Raw genomic sequence first — 10,214 nt, forward strand, 5'->3', positions numbered from 1 at the left:
GTCCTAAAGAGCCAAATATCAGATGTCGAGGATGCAATGCAATATACAATTCCTGATGCGTTCATGAATACCGTCAGCCGTATCTAGACCATATCAATGCAGAAACATAGTAACCCATAATGTTATATGCCACGGATGTAATGCAATATGCGGTGCGAATGGAATGACCATACTGGAGTATGAAGTCGGGATGATAGTACGTAGTATCGCAGGCTAAGGGGTCTATCACAAGGGACTTCTATCCAAACCAGTCCCATACCTAATTTGAATTGTCAGACTTAATGTGGTAAACTCCTGATCTCAGGTTAGTCGCGTGTCCCAATCAAAATCCTGGCCATTGTGAAGATACATGTAACAAATAGTTGCGCACCACCAGCCCGAGTGGATAGTGAATGTATGAATGAATAAGTATAATGCTGAGTGTATAACTCCTGCTCAATCAATCCATAAATCAGTACTATACATCTATAGGATCATCACCAGGGTCTAATACACTCTACGCCACCTATCGCCCCATTAAGTGCACAACTGGGTAAGTGGAAGAGACTTCATTATCCGCCTGCCAAGATCGGGCCCGGCTCGTCGATAGCGGACCCATTCCTCAACCTAGTCAGACTCATCCTAGCATTACCTACTCCCTCAGGCGAGTAAGGCCACACCCCTCCCCATCGACCATGACACAGTGGGAGACACGGTCTCCTAGTATTCAGCACTCGGGAGCTCATGTATCCACTCGGTTTCGACATTGGGGCGTCCTCTGGTACCAAGAGTGTTTAGAAATTTTCACCCAGGGCCATCTATGGCAACCCGATGCTAGTAACAAATTTTCAGTGTCCCATCTGGCCATCCACAACATGCCTGTGAAAGCTACGACCCTGATGTCGCTAGGGCGTACAGTAATCACAACACACAATGTAAGATGCATGAGTCATATAATCCAGTCATGCATCAATCCTCCGCATACCGTGCACTCATGTGAGATAATCTCCGCCTATCATGGAGTCCCATAATAATCTGCCCAATGGCATGTGCGATAGTCAACCACATCTCATAACAAATATGCAGATGATGCGTATGGGCATGTACATTATGATATGCTATCACATACTCATAATCGGTATCGACAATTGGCACCCGATAATCGGCATCGATAATCGTCCTCGAAATTGGCCTATACAATCGGCCTCAAAATCAGAATCGGCCTCTACAATCGGACTCGGCCTCGACAATCAGAATTGGCCTCGACAATCAGACTCAGCCTAGACAATCGGACTCGGCCTCGACAATCGAAATTGGCTTCAACAATCGGAATTAGCCTCGACAATCGGAATCGACCTTAACAATCGGAATCGACCTCGACAATCGGAATCGGCCTCAACAATCAGAATCAGCCTCGACAATCGGAATCGGCCTCGACAATCGGAATCGGCCTCAACAATCAGAATCGGCCTCGACAATCAGAATCGGCCTCGATAATCAGAATCGACCTCGACAATCGGAATCGACCTCGACAATCGGAATCGACCTCAACAATCGAAATTGGCCTCGACAATCGGAATTGGCCTCGATAATCGAAATTGGCCTCGACAAGTAATTAATCTCGACGCAAGGTGGGGTCCATAGATGGACGACCAATGATGGTCCAAGCAATATCAATGGGGCCCATTCGTTTGGGTTAACCCACTAGAGAATGATGAGAATAGGCCTGACCAGGCTTTAGGGAAGGTCACAATGTGGACATTTAACCATCACTCCCCATCAATGTGGACATTTAACTAACATTGCTCCCAAGGAGTGGCCCACATAGGGCCGAACATATAGTGGGCCCACGGCCTCATACAAGGGCCTAATATACATCATCATGGGGCCTCATTCAAGGGCCCCAAATACATCAAATGGGAAGAATCAAATGAGCCGAATCATATAGGCCAAGTCAAATGGGCCGATCGAATGGGCCGAATCAAATGGGCTGAATCAAATGGACCGTATCAAATGGGCTGAATCAAATGGGACGAATCATATGGACCAAATCAAATGGGCCGAATCACATGGGCCGAATCAAATGGGCCGAATTAAATGGGTCAATTCAAATGGGCCAAATCAAATGGGCCAAGTCAAATGGGCCTAAACCAACCACACCATTCATCTATAGCTAGAGATCATTTTAGAGCATTCCCCAAAAATGAATCATATTGAAAGATCATCTGGACCTACCACAAATAATAGTGGTGATAATGACTTCCACCGTTAAAACCCCCATAGGGCCCACTATAGATTTAAATTTCCATCCAATCTGTGTATATGGTCACAAAGACCGAAATTAAGTGGAAAGACAAATATCATATTGATCCAAAGCTTCTGTGCACCCAAAAGGGTTTCAATGGTAGACGTTCAATCCCCATTGTTTATGGCAGTGTGGTCCACATGATAACTAGATCTGTCTTAATTTTCTTCTCAAGCCCTTAGGGCGAGCTCACTAAATGGATGGACAGTTTGGATGAATCATATACATCAGGGTGGGGTCCACGTACGTGGCCCACTAGAGGATTGAATCTACTTCATTTTTCATCAAATGTATAGATGGTTTGGATGTAACATATACATCATTGGAGGGGGGGTCCCACCCATCCAGATTGCTGGATGGTGTGGATAAGACCCATATATCCAATGTATCCCACATAGCATCGTCCAGCAGTTGATAGTGTGGACACATAACACGTATACCAAGGTGGGTCCCTGTTGAGGGTCAAATATTGCATATCAGACCCACTTGTTGCATAGATTTACACGCATGATACTGTTTATCGAACTAATTTAATCGTGTTTGTAATGCAGGGTGTGTTTAAGAGCCTGGACTGAAAAAAGGGTGGTAAATGCATGGATTTGACACTCCAGAAGCACCAAAGCATGTGACGGACTCCAGAGGATAAAGATCAAAGAAATTACACTCAAGGGGTCTGAGAAAATTGAGAAACTGAAGCTCAAGTGGCCTGAAAAGTGTCCAGAATGCAAGATCATAGGGTGCCCACCACCCGATCAGTTCGAAACTCCATACGTGGCCTGAGGACCATAAATGAACCGTACACGTGAAATTTCATCCATTGGATCCCTCTGAAAGTGGTACAATGCATAGATCAGCCCCTTTAATCGTTAAGTGGGACTCGCCTGATATCTGGATATGCTTTAAAGTTGGTCTAGACGGTCTAAATGAGATGGCAAAACGGATGGATGGATTAGATTTTGCTGATACATCAAGGTGAGGCCCGTATGTGATGTGTGTGTGCACAGCACACGTAGACCCGAGCCGCACCGAGCCAACAGACGTGGGTCAGCAACGCCGACCCGCGTCTCCTTCCCAAACACGGCAGATGCCGTTTCGCACTGCGTAACGGACGGACGACGTCCGTTTTGCGGACGGTAGTGGGCCCCACAGCGTAATTTTTCGGATGATCCAAGCCATCCATCTTGTAGAGGGCCATGATTTCTTCAAACCCATGCTAAACTTTTGGACCCATGCAAGCACACGTGCACGATACAGAGGCCATAAGTGGACTGCCCTGCAACGTTCAAATTGATGTTTGGGTGATTTCTTCTCTGATTCTCACTGGACGTTCAAAACTACCCATTCTTGACCAAAATTTCGTCCCGAATCCAATGGACGGGGTGGATTTCTTCAAAAACACCTCTGGGGTCCACCGAACACGTCGGCGCCTCTGCAGACGCTTACGCGCGTCCGGGAAATCCGGAGATTCGGGGGAGTTGTGGGCCATGATCATCAATCTTCTCGATGATCTGAACCGTCTAAATGATAGAGAGGGAAGATGCATCCACTTCCACGCTGGCAGAGTTGATCAGAAAATGAACAGCGGGCCGCACGAAGTCTCTGATTACTGGCTGCGTAAGCTGATCCGCGGCTCTTTTGCCGATTCCTTGCTGTGAAAGGACTCTCTTGCACGCACCGACTCCAGCCGGGACTCCCTTCCACCGGCCTTCCTGCTATTAAAGGAAGAAAAGGAAAAAAAAAAAGGGGGAGGAGAAAAAAAAAACGTGTGGAGCACGTGGGCAGAGGCAGCCGTGAATGCTCAGTTTTGGGGCGCTCTGCTGGACGTGGCTGAAGACAGGGAGCTTTTTGGATGGTTTTGGGGGCTGGGTTGCTGCATGTCAAGGAGATCAGCGTGTGGTTCGGCTGCTGCTGCACGTGTAGAGTGAACGAGCAAGGGTGGGGTCTTGGTTCTCCTTCTTCCTCTTCTTCTTCTTCTTCTCTTTTTCGTTTTCTTTTTCTTTCTATTTGTTTTGGGTTTAGACCAATCATGTGTGGCTAAAACCTCTTAGCTAGGGCTAAGAGGTGAAGCTTGTAGCTTGATGGGAGATTTTTCTGCTTGTGCCTGTTGTTTAGACTGAAATAAGATTGATTTGAGTATAATTAAGGGATTGTTTTTAGTGTTTAATGGTCTGTTGTGACTGAAATTACAATGGGTCTGTGATAACTGTAAGCATGTTCCTTTTCTTTTATGTGCATAACGTTAGGAAGCCCTGTTGTTCACCATCGTCCCATGGGCATGGTAGGATGACAGTACCCTTCCTAACCTTCATAGCATGTTGATTAGTTGGTAATTAGTTTAATTCTGTTGTTTGCTGTGTCTCCTGGGCATGGTTTGGTGATGGAATCCATTCTAATTCATATACTTTTCATCTCTTTAAAAACCAGATCAAGTAACGTTCAGTTTAAATTTCATAATTATTGATGCAGACATAAGATCTCCCTGATCTCTACAAGTGGATCCTCTGAATCCCTAGTTCCCTTCCTCTGAATTCCTTAAAGTTTTAGATAATTCTTCCACAATTAATTCTTAAATTTTATTTGATTTAGATAGCACCTTAGTCTAGTTCTAGTTCTACTTGGTTTCAGATAACGTACAGGTATCAGTCCCTGTGGATTCGACCTCGGTCTTACCGAGTTTATTACTACATCACAACCCTATACTTGGGGAGTGAACAAGTTTTTGGCGCCGTTGCCGGGGACTGACGGTTACGATTTTCTGAAATTAATTGGTTTTAGGATTAGTTTAAGATTAAGATTTTACTAACCTTAGTTTTTATTTATTTATTTATTTATTTCTATTTGGGTTCAAAACTAACTTGTTTCCTATTTTATAGGATCAGGACATAAGTTTCTAAATTGGTAATTCCTTCCTAATCTCTCTACTTTTTCATATTTTTAGAATTAGGGTTTAAATTTTAGAAATTTTCTAATTCTAGTATCCTCCCTTCTGTAGGAAATAGTTTATTTTTAGAGTTTAGGTTATTTCTTTCACTTCTTAGAAATTAACTTTCTATTTTTGTTTTATTTTAGTAACTTTCTAATTCTAACACTTTTAGAATCTAATTTTGTTTCTTAATTTTTTTATTTTTATTTTAGAATTTTTGTTTAGAAACTAACCTTCCTATTTTGTAGGCCTTTAAGATAGAAATCTCTAATTCGGTACACTCCTTCCCCACTTTCTATTTTCCAGTTCTCTTTTAGTAATTTGCTTTCTAGTATAGGACTTTCCTAGTTTACTTTAGAAATTTCCGCTTTTCTTTAAAGAATACCTTCTTTTAGAAATTAAGTTACTGTTATTTTTCTTTTAAAGTATCATTCTTCTCTTTTTAGAAACTGACTTATTTTGTTTTATTTTGCAGGTCCTTAACTTAGGGGCTTCAATTTGGTAATTTCTTTCCAACTCTCTTTTTCTTTCTAGCTTTTCTTTTCCTTTCTTAGGGTTAAGTCTTTAATTGAGGGCTGCGAGTGTTTTCATGCCCAAGTGGGCCCGTGACAACACTCGACGTCTCTTGACTGAAGGAGGATTGGTTGAGGGGTTGACTATCCATCGCAGGACTAGACACCACTCGAAATCCCCTGAGTTAAGTGAAGTTATGGCTGAAGACCAACCTCCTCTACTTCCACCTAGGGTGGAGGATAACCAAGATGAGAATGAGGTGCAACAGGCACCCCCGCCTCGTACTTTACGAGATTATCTACAACCGGCGGGAGTGAGTACGCCCTCATGCATGATTTTTCCTGAAAATACAGGACAAATGGACATCAAGCCAGGAGTTATCCAACTCCTTCCCAAATTCCATGGACTTGAATCAGAGAGTCCATATTTACATTTGAAAGAGTTCGATGAGATTATAGCTACATTATGTTTTCCTAATGTATCTGAGGATACAATTAGGCTGAAACTCTTTCCTTTTTCCTTAAAAGAGAAAGCTAAGACGTGGTTACATTCACTGCGTCCTAGATCCATTGGCACATGGAACGACATGCAAAGGGAATTCATAAAAAAATTCTTCCCACATCATAAAACGATTACCCTCAGAAAAGCGATCATGAACTTTGCCCAAAAGGAAGATGAAACATTCTTTCAATGCTGGGAAAGGTTCAAAGATTTGGTCAGTTCATGCCCACAACATGGATTTGAAACGTGGCGCATTACAAATTTTTTCTATGATGGACTGACATCTTCCATGCGCGATGGACTGACATCTTCCATGCGCCAAATGGTCGAGACAATGTGTAATGGAGAGTTCATTAATAAAGATATCGACGAGGTATGGGACTACCTCGACAGTTTGGCTGAAAAAACACAATCTTGGGACTATTACCCAAAGTCGAACACCACGTCTAGGCCGACTCAATTAAAAGAGAAAGGTGGATTATATCTCTTGAAAGAAGAGGATGATCTCAAGTGTAAAGTGACTACGCTCATAAGGAAAGTTGAGGCCATGGAAGGAAAGAAGGAAAAGGTCAATGAAATTGTTTGCGGCATCTGTGATTGCAACATTCACACAACTGAAAACTGTCCTACAATACCTGCCTTTCGAGGAGTGTTGAATGAACAAGCCAATGCCGTAAATAACTATCAAAGACCTTTTACTGGACCTAACTCCAACACATACAATCCTGGCTGGAAAAATCATCCAAACTTTAGTTGGAGGAATGGACAAACGGCGACTCCTCCAGGTTTCTTCAATCAAAATCCAAATCAAGTGAAACCTCAAGAGGAACCGGTTCAAAATCCCATACAAGAGCTCGGCTCGGCCTATGCGGGAATTACAGATTTTATGCAAAGATAGATTCTCGTATGACGGTTATAGAAAAGGGGATGCTTCCCCGCACAACCTCTCCCCAATCCTAAACCACGAGCGAGAATAATGATCCCAGCTCTTCAAATCAGATGGGACATGCTAAATCCATCACCACTCTTAGGAGTGGGAAGATCATTGATAAAACTCTTCCGGTTAGGCCCGAAAAGCCTCAAGAACCAAAAGAGGACAACAATGATGGATCCAGTGATGCCCCACAAAAAGTGGAACCGGAACTTCTAGAGAAGCCAGTTGCTCCATTCCCCAACGGTTGGTTTCACCAAAACCTCTCTCTAACTCTCAGGATATCCTAGAGGTGTTGAAACATGTGAAAGTCAACATTCCTCTACTTGATGTCGTTAAACAGATACCTTCATATGCCAAATTCCTAAAAGACTTATGCACGACCAAGCGACGGAAAATTATTCAAAAAAAAATCTTCTTGACTGAGAAAGTGAGTGCCATCCTGAAGCAAGACGTGCCGCAGAAATTCAAGGATCCCGGTAGCCCAACCATATCATGTGTAATCGGGAACCATCGAATTGATCACGCACTTCTTGACTTAGGAGCAAGCGTCAATTTGATTCCCTACTCGGTATACAAACAGTTAGGTTTGGGTGAATTAAAACCCACCCTAACCACACTACAACTTGCTGATCGCTCTGTTCGTGTACCAAGAGGGATAATTGAGGATGTGTTGGTCCAAGTTGATAGATTTTACTACCTTGTAGATTTTATCATCCTGGACACCGAACCCATCAATAACATGAGCACTCAGATTCCCGTCATTCTTGGTCGCCCATTCCTTGCCACGTCAAATGCAATTATCAATTGCAGGAATGGTATCATGACTATGTCTTTTGAAAATTTGACATTGGAGTCAAACATTTTTTTCAATAACGGCAGCAATTCAGAGGATGATGACGAGTTCCACGACATTAACATGATTGACTCTTTCGTGGAAGATACGACACCTCTGACCTTATCCTCCGACCATCTAGAGACGTGCCTGGCCCACTCCCATGATTTTGATGATGACATGATTAGGGAGACATGCGCCTTGCTTGAACTGGTACTTGAAGTTAACCGATGGAGGCCACAATTTGAAGAATTACCACAAACCGATGTAGTGCCTCTCGCTAACCTCAAGCCGCCGAAGCTTGACCTAAAACCTTTGCCCTCCGATTTGAAATATGCATATTTAGGTCAAGATGAGACATATCCGGTGGTGATTTCGTCCCATCTGGAGAAAGAACAGAGAGTATGCTTATATCTACTCTCATTGAGCATAAAGGAGCCCAGGATGGACGATAGCGGACCTCAAAAGAATCGATCCCTCGATTTGTACTCATCACATATACCTTGAGGATAATGCAAAAATCGCTCGGCAACCACAACGTAGACTAAATCCCAACATGAAGGAAGTGGTTAAGGCCGAGGTTCTTAAACTATTGGATGTGGGTATTATATACCCTATATCTGATAGTCAATGGGTGAGTCCAACTCAAGTGGTCCCTAAGAAGTCCGGAATCACCATCGTAGCCAATGCTAATAATGAACTCGTGCCAACTAGAGTCACTACTGGTTGGAGAATGTGCATTGACTACAGGAAGTTGAATACCGTCACGAGGAAAGACCACTTCCCTTTACCATTCATTGATCAAATCCTGGAAAGGTTAGCTGGTCATTCCTATTACAGTTTCCTTGACGGGTATTCGGGCTACAACCAGATAGAGATAGCCCTGAAGACCAGGAAAAGACCACATTTACATGTCCCTACGGCACCTTTGCTTACCGAAGGATGCCATTCGGACTATGTAATGCCCCTGCCACCTTTCAGCGATGTATGCTTAGTATCTTTTCTGATATGGTAGGGCAATATCTAGAGGTCTTCATGGATGATTTCTCTGTTTACGGTCCATCTTTCAGCAAGTGCTTGGAAAGTCTTAAATGTGTGCTGAAAAGATGTGAAGAAAAGAACCTGGTACTTAATTGGGAGAAGTGTCATTTCATGGTTCAGAAGGGAATTGTCCTTGGACATATCATCTCGTCCAAAGGAATCGAGGTAGATAAGGCAAAAATCGATCTTATCTCTAACCTACCTCCACCCAAGAACATCAGAGACGTGCGATCCTTCTTAGGACACGCAGGATTTTACAGGCGATTCATAAAGGACTTTAGTCTCCTCTCTCGTCCATTATGTAATCTTCTTCAAAAGGATGTTCCGTACGAGTGGACTGAGCAATGCCAGGAAGCTTTCACCAAGCTTAAAGGCACATTAACCACTGCACCTATCATGCAGCCACCCGACTGGAACCTTCCTTTTGAGCTTATGTGCGACGCTTCTGATTATGCTCTTGGGGCGGTCCTAGGCCAGAGAAAAGATAAGAAGCCCTACGTCATTCACTACGCAAGTAGGACTCTAAATCCTGCCCAAGTGAACTACTCGACTACGGAAAAGGAACTCTTAGCCGTAGTGTTCGCCTTGGACAAATTTAGGTCCTACCTGATCGGATCCAAGATCATTATCTACACAGATCATGCGGCACTTAAGTATCTTCTTTCTAAGAATGATTCTAAGCCTCGCCTGATACGATGGATCCTCCTACTCCAAGAATTCGATTTGGAAATTAAAGATAAAAAGGGAGTAGAGAATGTAGTGGCCGATCACCTTTCTCGCCTTAATACCTCTGAGTCTCTTGAGGCGACCCATATCAATGACATGTTCCCTGATGAACAGCTGTTCAGAGTCTCTCATTCACCTTGGTTCGCTGATATTGCTAACTATCTTGCTACAGGTGCCATACCGACACAGTGGACTGCGCAAGATAAGAAGAAATTTTTCACCGAGGTGCGCAACTTTTTCTGGGATGATCCTTATTTATTTAAATATTGCCCAGACCAAATTCTAAGGAGATGTGTACCAGACGATGAGCATCAGAGCATCATCTCCTTCTGTCACTCAGAGGCCTGTGGTGGTCACTTTTCTGCTAAAAAGACCACGGCCAAGATTCTGCAGTGTGGCTTTTACTGGCCCACTATGTTTAGGGATACTCATGAGTTTTGCAAAGCTTGTGAGCGTTGTC

At 43.4% G+C, this 10,214-nt stretch overlaps 1 non-coding gene across 1 annotated transcript; it reads right to left on the reverse strand.

Annotated features, from left to right (window-relative positions):
- Positions 1-6,354: 6,354 nt before the first annotated feature.
- Positions 6,355-6,461, reverse strand: LOC131241738 (small nucleolar RNA R71). The gene has a single exon (XR_009169299.1). It is a non-coding gene; the product is annotated as a small nucleolar RNA R71 (small nucleolar RNA).
- Between the last annotated feature and the right edge of the window lie 3,753 nt (positions 6,462-10,214).

The sequence above is a fragment of the Magnolia sinica genome, chromosome 3 (assembly GCF_029962835.1).
Source record: "Magnolia sinica isolate HGM2019 chromosome 3, MsV1, whole genome shotgun sequence".
NCBI lineage: Eukaryota > Viridiplantae > Streptophyta > Magnoliopsida > Magnoliales > Magnoliaceae > Magnolia > Magnolia sinica.